General features: G+C 42.2%; 1 pseudogene; it reads left to right on the top strand.

Moving 5' to 3' along the window:
• Positions 1-10,113: 10,113 nt before the first annotated feature.
• Positions 10,114-11,440, top strand: LOC132490946 (14-3-3 protein gamma-like; annotated as a pseudogene).
• Positions 11,441-11,645: the final 205 nt, after the last annotated feature.

Genomic DNA, 11,645 nt, shown 5'->3' with positions numbered 1-11,645 from the left:
AGTGAATCAGCTATATGTATACATATATCCCCTCCCTCTTGGACCTCTCTCCCACCCACTCCCATCCCACCCATCTAGCTCATCACAGAGTACTGAGCCGAGCTCCCTGTGCTATACAGCAGGTTCCCACTAGCTAGCTATTTTACACATTGTAGTGTATTTATGCCAAACCTAATCTCCCAATTCATCCCACCCTCTCCTTCTCCCGCTGGGTCCACATGTCTGTTCTCTACGTCTGTGCCTCTATTCCTGTATCTTGAGGGAGAGAGAGAGAGAGAGAGAGAGAGAGGAAGAATATATGAATATACTCTGTCTCTCAATATATATGTAATATTGATGTTTATTTATTTTAAGGAATTATAAGGAATTGCTTCACATGATTATGGAGGCTGACACGTCCCAAGATCTTCAGGGTGAGTCAGCAAGCTAGAGACCCAGGAGCACCCATGGTATAGTTCTTGTCCATATGCCAGCAGGCTCAGGACCCCAGAAAAGCCACTTTGAGTCTAAAGGCAGGAAAAAACTAATGTCTCAGTTCAAATGCAGCCAGGCAGGAGGAGTTCTCTCTTACTTGGGGGAAGTCAGCCATTTTGTTCTATTCAGGCTTTCAGCTTGGATTGGATGAGACCCACCCACAGGAGGGAGGGCAACCCGCTTTACTCAGTCTATTCATTAAAATGTCAATCTCACCCCCCAAAACCCTCACAGCAACACCCAGAATAATGTTTAACCACATATCTGACACCCCGTAGCCCAGTCAATCTGACACATAAAATTAACCATCACAATTTCTATTCTTGTCTCTTTTGAAGCCCTCATCCTGCCAGCAAAACTGCATTTTGCTTAAAGGTCCCAAGTTATTTAAATTTCACCCATTAATGGGGGTGAGATTTTATCTAAGGATAGAGAGGGAGATGGGGTAAGGAAGGAATGGCAGAGATATTAAAAGTAATTGTTATAACTAAAAGTAATTGTTATAACTAAAAGTAATTGTTATAACTAAAAGTAATTGTTATAATGTTGTTAAACCTAACTAATTGGTAAGAAGCAACAAGGAGAAGGCCATCATGCAAATGCATGGCTATTGTATTCCACTAGAAGTAAGGATATCAGAGCAGAGAATGGGTCCATTTCTACTAGTCAGTTCCTTGAAGGTCTGTTCATTATACTTCCTTATCAGTAACACCTGGTCTCCACTGCATCTCTATGATCTTAATTTGTTAATTTTTCTCAACCTACTCCAAACAGGCTCTATTCCAGGTGATCCCGACCTCTAATTTATGCTGCCTGCATCTCTGTCACCCCACTATTGGCATCCTTCAATGTACAGCTCAAATCCCATCTTCTCCTTGATGCTTCCTGTGACTCTTCCAGTCTTCATCATCTTTTCTTCACTCTGCTTTATTTTCTTCTAGACTTTTCTGTACACTGACTGCTGTCCTTTGGGCAGATAAATCTGTATGAACTCATCCTGTTTAGTGGCTGTTTTTCCCCATTCTCTCCTCATCAGCATAGCAGACAACGTCAAGACGAAGCTTTGTTTGTTCTGTGTCTCCTTTAGCACCCACAGGAGTTCTGAGAATAAAGAGTTGCTCAGTCAGTACCTACCAATTTTATAAGTGACTCGAAAATGGAAGTCAGACCCCATCCCATCTCTGGTGAAAACTCTAATGAATTTCCACCTTACTCACAGTAAAAGCCAAAGCCCTGCAACAGTTGACAAGGGGCAGCTTGATCTACTCCCTGGTCCCCTCTGTCTCCCACAATTTCCCCCCTTGTTCACTGGAGCATCACCTAGAACAACCTGTGACTCTCCCCTGCCAGGAAGATCCCTCAGGTGTTGGGGTTCCCACATACCGTAAGGGCAAATTTAAATAAAATAAGACGCTTAATTTCTCTGCTGAAAATAGGGAAGAGAGCTCATTTTTCTTAGAGCATTTAGTTTAGAAACCTTGTAATAGTCAAATTCTTTCTCTGTCTCTTTGAAACGTATGTAAATCTTTTTAAAAGCTAAGTAAGCCTCTTGTCAGTTTTATGAGCCAGGAATGTCTTTCTTAAGTGCCCCATCTCCTAATTTCTGTGAGAGGGTGGGAGCCTAACTTTGGCTGGCACCTCACTCCGAAACTACCTCCTGCCATGAAGATGTGAGAAGTTGGTTTTTTTTCCTTTGAATAAAGCCAATTAGCTAACACAGATGGCTAATTACCAGGTTCAGTTACCAGGTGAATCTAGGATGATCTATGTGGGACCAGTGGTGTTGTCAGGAGGAGTAATTATTGTTTATCTTGTGACCGTGCATGGGATGGGTGGTATCTGCTTGGCTCTATAAAATGGCTCTATAAAATGATGTCTTTCCATCTTTGCAATCTCTTCACAGATCATCAGTGATACATACACACCCCATTCTGGTTTATTGCTTATTCAATAGTAAAATTGTTTTATTTCTCTTCTACCTTTGTGGAGAGGTTTTCTGGGTTGGGAGAGATTTAGCTTTTAATTATATTTCTCCAGCAGTACCTGGATATGTCCATATGTCTCCCATGCTATAGACTTCTACCTTGAGAGGGGGAAGATGAGGACTTGCGTCTTCAATGTTCCCCTCCACCCTTTCCTTTGATATTTCATTGAACCAAATAGTAGGTTTTCCTTATATTATATCCTCTTGCTTCTAGGCTGCACTAATCTCCACAGATCAGACTTAATGAAAGAAACTACATCCTCTGAGTCTATGAGTCTACCAAGCTTTTTTTTTTTTTTTTTTTTTTTTTTTTTGCTAAGGGGAACTGTTTAGTTTGGATTCTCACCAAAGCAGATGCTTAGACAAGGATTTGGGTGCAAGCAGTTTACTTGGTGGGGGGTGGGGGGGCTGGGAACACTGGCAGAGGAGTGGGGGACTGAGAATGGGAAAGGGAGATGGCCAATAAAGGGTGAATTATTAAGACAGTTGTTGTAGTAGGTGATGGGAGCTTAATCTCACATGGAAACTCGAGGAACTGTGTAAAACACATGCATCAAAATGATATCACTTAGAGGCCAAGAAGTTGGGATATTTCTTCACTCCCAAGAGTCAGTAATTAAAAGCTGCTGGAAGGTGGGGGTGTGGGGGGAGGCATTTTCAACTGGTCTCTCTTGTGAGCAAAGAAACTTTCAGTGGCTCAATGAAAAGCTGGCAGTTATATCAATTCTAACTGTGGGAGGACTGCCCACAGTGGAGGTCTGGGCACTAAAGGCAGGGGATGGGAAGCCTCTGCAACAGGAACCCGAGGTAGCATGTGGAGTTGGCACCAGGATGCATGGGCAGACTTGGACCCCAGCCTCTGGGAGTATGGTGGGCACACAGCTTTCAGCACCATCCCCTCTAGGACCAGCTCAGAGGTGGAGAAACACCCAAGGTCATGCTCACATCCAATAATTGATCAATATAGGAGTATAAAGACCAGGCTACCTCGACCCTACTTGGCACAATGCTAGAGAGTTATCCTAGCTGCAGAGACTGCTCAACTCTGCTTCCTGCTGCTCCCGCCCTCAGAGCCATCCCATGGACTCTTCTTAATAAACATCACAACCTTCAAACCTCTTTCCGAAGTCTGCATCCCAGAAAGCTCAACCTACTTTAATGTGGAAGCAGGGATTCCCAAGAATGAAAGCACATTGACTCAATATCCTAAGATTATTATCCCTGCTAAGCAACTATAAAGAATCTACAAATCCCAGTTTCTCCAGAATAAGCCATAGTAGGTCTTCATAAGAGCAATTGTAACGGGGAAGAGCAAAATCCAACTCCATGTGGAATCTGTTTCTTTTACTTTAACCTTTGCTTTTCATTGCTTTTGTTATAATCATTAAAAGGATGCTGTCTATAGCTGTAAGCATACATAATGGCCTGCCTCGGGGAACACTGACCCTCTGCCTGAATGTTAAACTAAAGTGCTTTTGTTCAGCTCACAGGGAGACATTCTGCCCACCTGTGAACAGCTGCAGAAAAGAAGAAAATAACACATCCCATCCCTCAATGCTGGCCAAGCCAGGAGATATTTTGCAAGACTAATGGCCTTTTTTACTTTACTTCCTCACCTCCTCCACCTCTCTGTTCTGTAAAACAAACTGGCATCCAGACCCCAATAAGATGGTACTCTGGGACGATAGTCCACCACCTTCTTGGACACCCAGCTTTCCACATAAAGTCACTATTCCTTGCCTCAACACTTCCTCTCCCAATTTACTGGCCTGTCATGTGGTGAGCAGAGTGAGCTTGGACTCGGTAGCAAAATGATAATTTTTAATCAATGATTATCTCCATTTCCTCAGAGAAAATTCTCTTCCAGTTTGGGTTGTCTTCTTTGTGCCCAGCAATGTTCTTGCATTGGGGTCTCTTTTTCTTGCTTCAAGGACCTCATTAAGGCAGTTCTAGTCAACCACTCAATCTTCATCAACTTATTTCTAAGGAAATATTTATTGCTCTGCAGTATCCGCCAGAAGCTTGCTGCCTCCTTAGGGAAATGTTGGCCCCAGGCTGAAACTCTGGGTCTCACTAACCTCTGTCCTTCTTTTACCAGCTGCATTTGTTTTTCCTGCTGTGATTGGAGTTCTGTTTGCTGTGGAAATAAGAGGGGTGTTTGAATTCCTTTCAGTGGGAAAGAAATACTTCCTCCTTGGTGTCTAGGCTGAAGACACACCTCCCCACTGTAGAATATCAGGGCATGTGTTGTGTGACACTGTGAGTCAACCCCCTGGCAGAAGCAGCTCAGGGGTAATTTTTCAGGCAAAATTCACACAAATTATTGAAATATACTAGTGTTAATAAATATGTTTTAGAATAAAATTCAATATCCACTCATGATAGAAACTCTCAACAAACTGGGCATAGATGGAATGTTTCCCATTATAATAAAGGCCATATATATATGGCAAGCCCACAGCTAACATCATACTTAATGGTGAAAAGCTGAAACTTTTTTCTTTAAGATCAGGAACAAGACAAGGATATCAACCCTCATTGGCAGTCCTAGTCAGAGAAACTAGGCAAGAAAAAGAAATAAAAGGGATCCACATCAGAAAGAAAGAAGTAAAGCTATCTCTATTTGCAGATGACATGATTTTATATAGAGAAAATCCTAAAGAGTCCACCCAAAAGCTGTTAGAACTAACAAACAAATTCAGTAAAGTTGCAGAATACAAAATCAGTATACAAATACTGGTAGTGTTTCTATACACTAATAACCAACTATCAGAAAGAGAAATTAAGAAAGCAATCCCATTTACAATTGCATCAAAAAGAACAAAATATGTAGGAATAACTTTAACCGAGGAGGTGAAAAACCTGTACATTGGAAATTGTAAGACATTGATGAAACATTGAGGATGGCATAAATAAATGGAAAGATATTCCATTCTCATAGATTGGAAGGATTAACATTGTTAAAATGTCCATACTACCCAAAGCAATTTATAGATTCAATGCAATTTTTTTAAGATTCCAATGGCATTTTTCTCACAAATAGAATGAACAAGTCAAAAATTTGTATGGAACCACTGAAGACCCTAAATAGCCAAGGCAAATTTGCAAAAGAACAAAGCTGGAGGTATTACACTCCCTGGTTTCAAATTATATTACAAAGCTATAGTAATCAAAACAGTATGGAATTGACATAAAAACAGACATAGATCATTCAAACAAAAGAGGGAGCCCACAAATAAACCCGTACATATATTATCAATTCATTTATGACAAAGGATCCAAGAATTCACAATGGGGGAAAGGAATATACAGTCTCTTCAATAAATGGTGTTGGGAAAACTGGACAGCCACAGGTGAAATAATGAAACTGGACCCCTATCTTACACCATAAACAAAAATTAACTCAAAATGGAAATCAAAATGGATAAAGACTTGAAAAAGTTTATGTTCAAACTTCTAGAAACAGTAAAGCTTCTAGAAGAAAACATAGGCAATAAGCTACTTGATGATTTTTTGGATTTGACACCAAAAGCAAAGTCAACAAAAGCAAAAATAAACAAGTGGGACTACATCAAACTAAAAACTTCTGCACAGCAAAGGAAGTCATCAATAAAGTGAAAAGGCAGCTTATGGAATGGGAGAAAATATTTGCAAATCATATATTTGAAGAGTTAATATCCACAATATATAAAAAACTCATACAACCAAGTACCAAACAAATAATCTGATGCAAAAATGAGCAGAGGATCTGAATAAACATTTTTCCAAAGAAGACATACAAATGGACAACAGGAAAACGTGTGCAACATCACTAATCATCAGGGAAATGCAAATTGAAACCACTATGCGATATCACCTCACACCTGTTACAATAGATATTATCAAAAAAAAACAAGAAATAACAAGTTTTGGTGATAAGGCAACCTGTTCACTGTGGGTGGGAATGTAAACTGGGGCAGCCACTATGGAAAACAGTATGGAGGTTCCTCAGAAATTAAAAATAGTACTACCAAATGATCTAGCAATTCCATTTCTGGGTATTTATCTGAAAGAAATGAAAACACTAGCTCAAAAAGATACCTGTACCCCCCTTCTCATTGCAGCATTATTTACAGCAGCCAAGACTTGTAAGCAACTTAAGCACACATAGATAGATGAATGGATAATGAAATTGTCAGATATATATCAGGATATTGTTCAGCCATAAAATACATAAGAAAATCCTGCCATTTGCCACAACATGGATGAAACTTGAGGGTACTATGCTAAGTGAAATAAGTCAGCAGAGAAAGACAAATACTGTACAATCTCAATTATATAAGGGATCTGAAAAAAAAAACCCTCATAGATACAGAAACCAGATTGGTTATTACCAGAGACAGGGGGTAGTAGTTAGTGAAATATGTGAAGGTGGTCAAAAGGTACAAATGTCCAACTGTAAAATAAATAAGTCCTGGGAATGTAATATACAACATGGTGACTATAGTTAATAATACTGTAGTGTATATTGAAAGTTGCTAAGAGAGTAGATCTTTTTTTTATATATATAAATTTATTTTATTTATTTTTGGCTATGTTGGGTCTTTGTTGTTGCACACAGGCTTTCTCTAGTTGCGGCAAGCTGGGCTACTCTTCATTGCAGTGTGCGGGCTTCTCATTGTGGTGCCTTCTCTTGCTGCAGAGCACAGCTCTAGGCACGTGGGCTTCAGCAGTTGCAGCACAGAGGCTCAGTAGTTGCAGCTCGTGGGCTCTAGAGCACAGGGTCAGTAGTTGTGGCACATGGGCTTAGTTGCTCCACAGCATGTGGGATCTTCCCAGACTAGGGCTCGAACCCGTGCCCCCTGCATTGGCAGGCAGATTCTTAGATACTTCACTACCAGGGAAGTCCAAGAGAGTAGATCTTAAAAGTTTTCTTTGCAGGAAAAAATATTTGTAGCTACATGTGGTGATGGATGTTAACTAGATTTCTGGTGATCATTTCACAACATATACAAATATCGAATTATTAAGTTGTACAAGTGAAACTAATGTTATATGTCACATATCTCAATTAAAAAAATTTTTATAGTCCAGTGGGACTTGTGAATGTAAGCCCCATTAGCTATCAGAGCTAGGTGATTTGCAGGCCTGTCCCTCAGGTGGAAGCCATAGTAGGTGGGGTGCTAGATGTGTGGACAAGCTCCTTCAAGGGAGATACTGATGGCTTGGTTTTACTGTTGGAATGAGCCAGAGGGAGAAGATGGGGAAGTGTCCACTGGTTCTTTCAGGCTCCAGGGGAGGATTGCAGTCAGCACCTGGATGTATGCTCATTAGAAAACTGGATCCTTAGGCAGCAGCTTGTAAAGTATGCGGTCAAACTCCTTTCAGGGGAAGACTGGGAGATGGGTGTTTCTGTCTGCTCCCTCTATGCTGAGTCCCAGGGAAATCACTGCATTAAGTGCTCATGCTCCCTTTAAGAACAGCTTCTTTGTTTGCTATAGTCAAGTTCATGAACATAAGCACCATTGGCTTTCAGAGCTTGGTTTTTGGGGTGTCCATGCTGCAAATGGGAACCTTAAAAGTTGGGGTGCTGAATGTTCAGTCCAAACCCTTCACTCTGAAAATGAATCCGGCCTCTGTACCCTGACACTGAATTAAACCTCAGAGACAGAGTTTTGGTTGAAGTAGAAAAAAAAATAGCTTTATTGCTTTGCCAGGCAAAGGGGGCCAGAGCGGGCTAATGCCCTCAAAACTCTGTGTTCCCCTTTGGAGAGGGTAGTGAGAAGTTTTATAGTGATGAGTCAAAGAGGGTGTGATCAGTTCATGGACATTCTTCTTACTGGTTGGTTGTGAGGTAAGTAAGAATCAGCATCATCAACCTTCTGGTTCCAACCAGTCTGGGGTCTCTGTGCTTGTGGGCAGCATACCATTAACTTCTCCCACCTTGTGGGGATTTCAGTATCTGCAAAACAGCTCTAACATATTGTGATGTGTATCCCTTGATGGGGAGCCAAGACCCTGCCCCAAGACTGCACTATTGTTTTTTTTGACAGTTCCTCCCTTGTCTCTGGATCCCCTCCCTTCCCTAATTAGCAACTGTTTGAACCTGCCCTTGGAACTCAGGGGGGTTCATGGAGGTTGAATGAAGCCTATTTCCTGTAATCAAAGAAATGAGGGACACAGAAAGGTTTTTGTGCCCAGGAGGCCCACAGGGCCATGCTCGGTATCAACTCTTCAGGGAGAAACTGGGAATTAGGGGTTCTCTCCAGATTGTATGGCACTGTGCTACAGATGGGGCTTATGGCACAAGTATATCTCCACCTTTCCAACCCGTTTTTTTGTTTTCTTTTTTGTTTTTCTGTGGTGTGCGGGCCTCTCACTGTTGTGGCCTCTCCCATTGCAGAGCACAGGCTCCAGACACGCAGGCTCAGTGGCCATGGCTCACGGGCCCAGCTGCTCCATGGCATGTGGGATCTTCCCGGACCGGGGCACGAACCTGCATCCCCTGCATCAGCAGACGGACTCTCAACAACTGTGCCACCAGGGAAGCCCTCCAACCCATTTTGATGTGGGTATTCTCTCATTCCCCTGATGTGTCACTCAGCTAGTCACTCAGCTAGTCTCTGGATTTCTCTCAGAGGGAATTGCTCCTCATGTAGCTATACATTCAGTGTGTCTGTAGGAAGAAAGAAATTCAGGAGCCTGCTATGTTGTCACCTTGTTCTGGAGTCTCTCAATTTTCCACTCTAGAACTTTTGGACTAACTTTGCTCTTTCCTCTTGGAGTTACATCTCTTAATCAATGCAACAAGCATCTTGACTGTAATCTCATTGAGAATAAGTGGATGTTGCTTCAAGTTTTCTCTTGCTAATTTTAGCCCTTTGAATTCTAGCCAAGAGGAAAGGAAAAGCCATTCAGCATACAGATCAGAAGTCAAAATTAGGAAGCTCACCAACAGAGAAAGCAAAGGAGAGTTATCATTCTTCCATTATGAAAATGAAATACCTCTTGCTTTTACCCATGTTCATACCACATCTATAAAAATGTAACAAAGAGGGTGGTACAAAGGAAAGTGAGAGATGGAGATGAAAGGTTCTAGGTTCTAGCCTGGGCTTTGCCACTTATGGGGCTATTTGGAACACTATTCTCTAAGTCTTGGTTTCATCATCTGTAAAATTAGAGTGTTAAAACAGTTTTTATATTGTAAGATTCTATCTGAAACCATTATTAATATTATATGATATATTTCTATTGCTGGTATTTTTTAAATTAGTTTTGCTATAAATGGCTAAGTAGGGTGATTCCAACCCCTTACCATGAGAATATTAGTGAGCTTCATTTTTAGAAAGAAAGAGTCATATCTAATTATTTATTTTAATTTTTTATTTTATAACTTCATATTTCTATAAATAATATATAGTTTCCTTAGAGATCAGAAAAATGAAGGAGGCCCAGAACTTGGAAAATAACGTGTAAGGGAACAAACTTTGTCATTTAGTCTTCTTTTTTTCTCTCGTAAAAGAATTAGTTTGGGCCTCTACACTGCCACCATCCCCTCAGCTGCTCGCTTCATGGGTTGGGCCCACTGGCACAGGGACTCCAGCTGCACTGCAGCTGCCCTCCGAGCCCTTTAGTCTGCCCGGGTCTTCTGGCCCAGCCCAACCCAGCCCATGAAGATGGTGGACCATGAGCAACTAGTGCAGAAAGCCAGGCTGGCAGAGCGCTATGATGGCATGGCCATGGCAGAGCTGAATGAGCCACTGTCCAATGGAGAAAGAAACTTCCTCTCAGTGGCCCACAAGAATGGAGTTGTGAAACTGAGAAGGACCCATGGGGCTCCTGGGCTCAAAAGCCTTTCTGTGTCCCCCATTTCTTTGATTACAGGAAATAGGCTTCATTCAGCCTCCATGACCTACCCTGAGTTCCAATGGGCAGGTTCAAACAGTTGCTAATTAGGGAAGGGAGGGGATCCAGAGACAAGTGAGGAACAGTCAAAAGAAACAATAGTGCAGCCTTGGGGCAGGGTCTTGGCTCCCCATCAAGGGATACACATCACAGTATGTTAGAGCTGTTTTGAAGATACTGAAACCCCCACCAGGTGGGAGAAGTTAATGGTATGCTGCCCACAAGCACAGAGACCCCAGACTGGTTGGAACCAGCAGGTTGATGATGCTGATTCCTACTTGCCTCACAACCAACCAGTCAGAAGAATGTTCAAGAGCTGATCACGCCCTCTTTAAACCATTATTATAAAACCCCTCACTACGTCCTTCAGGCCAGGACACATAGTTTTGAGGGTATTAGCCCACTGTGGCCCCCTTTGGCAATGTAATAAAGCTATTCTTCTCTACTTCACTCAAAACTCTGTCTCCAAGATTTACTTTGGTGTCGGGGTACAAAGACCAGATTCTGCTTCAGTTGGGGCACACCATTCTTCCTGGACAGTCATTATTAGCACTAAGCAGAAGATGTCCATAAATGGTAATAAGAAAAAGATAGAGATTGTCCATGCTTACCGGGAAAAAATGGAGGAGTTGGAGGTGGTATGTCAGGATGTGCTGAGCCTGCTGGATAACTACCTGACCAAGAATTGCAGTGAGGCCTAGTGTGAGAGCAAAATGTTTTACCTGAAGATGAAAGGGGACTATAACTGCTACCTGGCCGAATTCACCACTGGAGAGAATAGGGCGACCATTGTAGAGTCATCTGAGAAAGCCTATAGCAATGCCCATGAGATCAGCAAGGAGAACATGCAGCCCACTCACCCCAATAAATTAGGCTTGGCCCTTAACTACTCCATTTTCTACTATGAAATACAGAGTGCCCCAGAGCAAGCCTGCCACTTGGCCAAGACTGCTCTCAATGACACCATCACCGAGCTCTAGACACTCTCACCAGGACTCCTATGGGGACTCCACACTCATCATGAAGACCCTCTGCAACAACCTCTTGCTCTAGACAAGCGATCAGCAAGACCATGATGGGGGAGAAGGCAACAATTAAGACCCCCAGGTGGACTGGCAGGGCACACTGATGTTACTACTGCAGTCTTTATTTTTTACCATGAGTTGAGTGTTGGGTGGGGGAGGGTAAGGGAGGGATGACCTTCCTAGGGAGAAACCCATGACCTGTGCTGTCTTTGATCACCTCTTTGACATTTTTGCTAAAATTCCACTAGTGGAAATCAGGCTAGCTGTGCTTGTATTGG

Source organism: Mesoplodon densirostris, chromosome 5 (assembly GCF_025265405.1).
Source record: "Mesoplodon densirostris isolate mMesDen1 chromosome 5, mMesDen1 primary haplotype, whole genome shotgun sequence".
Taxonomy (NCBI): Eukaryota; Metazoa; Chordata; class Mammalia; order Artiodactyla; family Ziphiidae; genus Mesoplodon; species Mesoplodon densirostris.
This window is presented reverse-complemented; position numbering and strand designations above follow the sequence as displayed.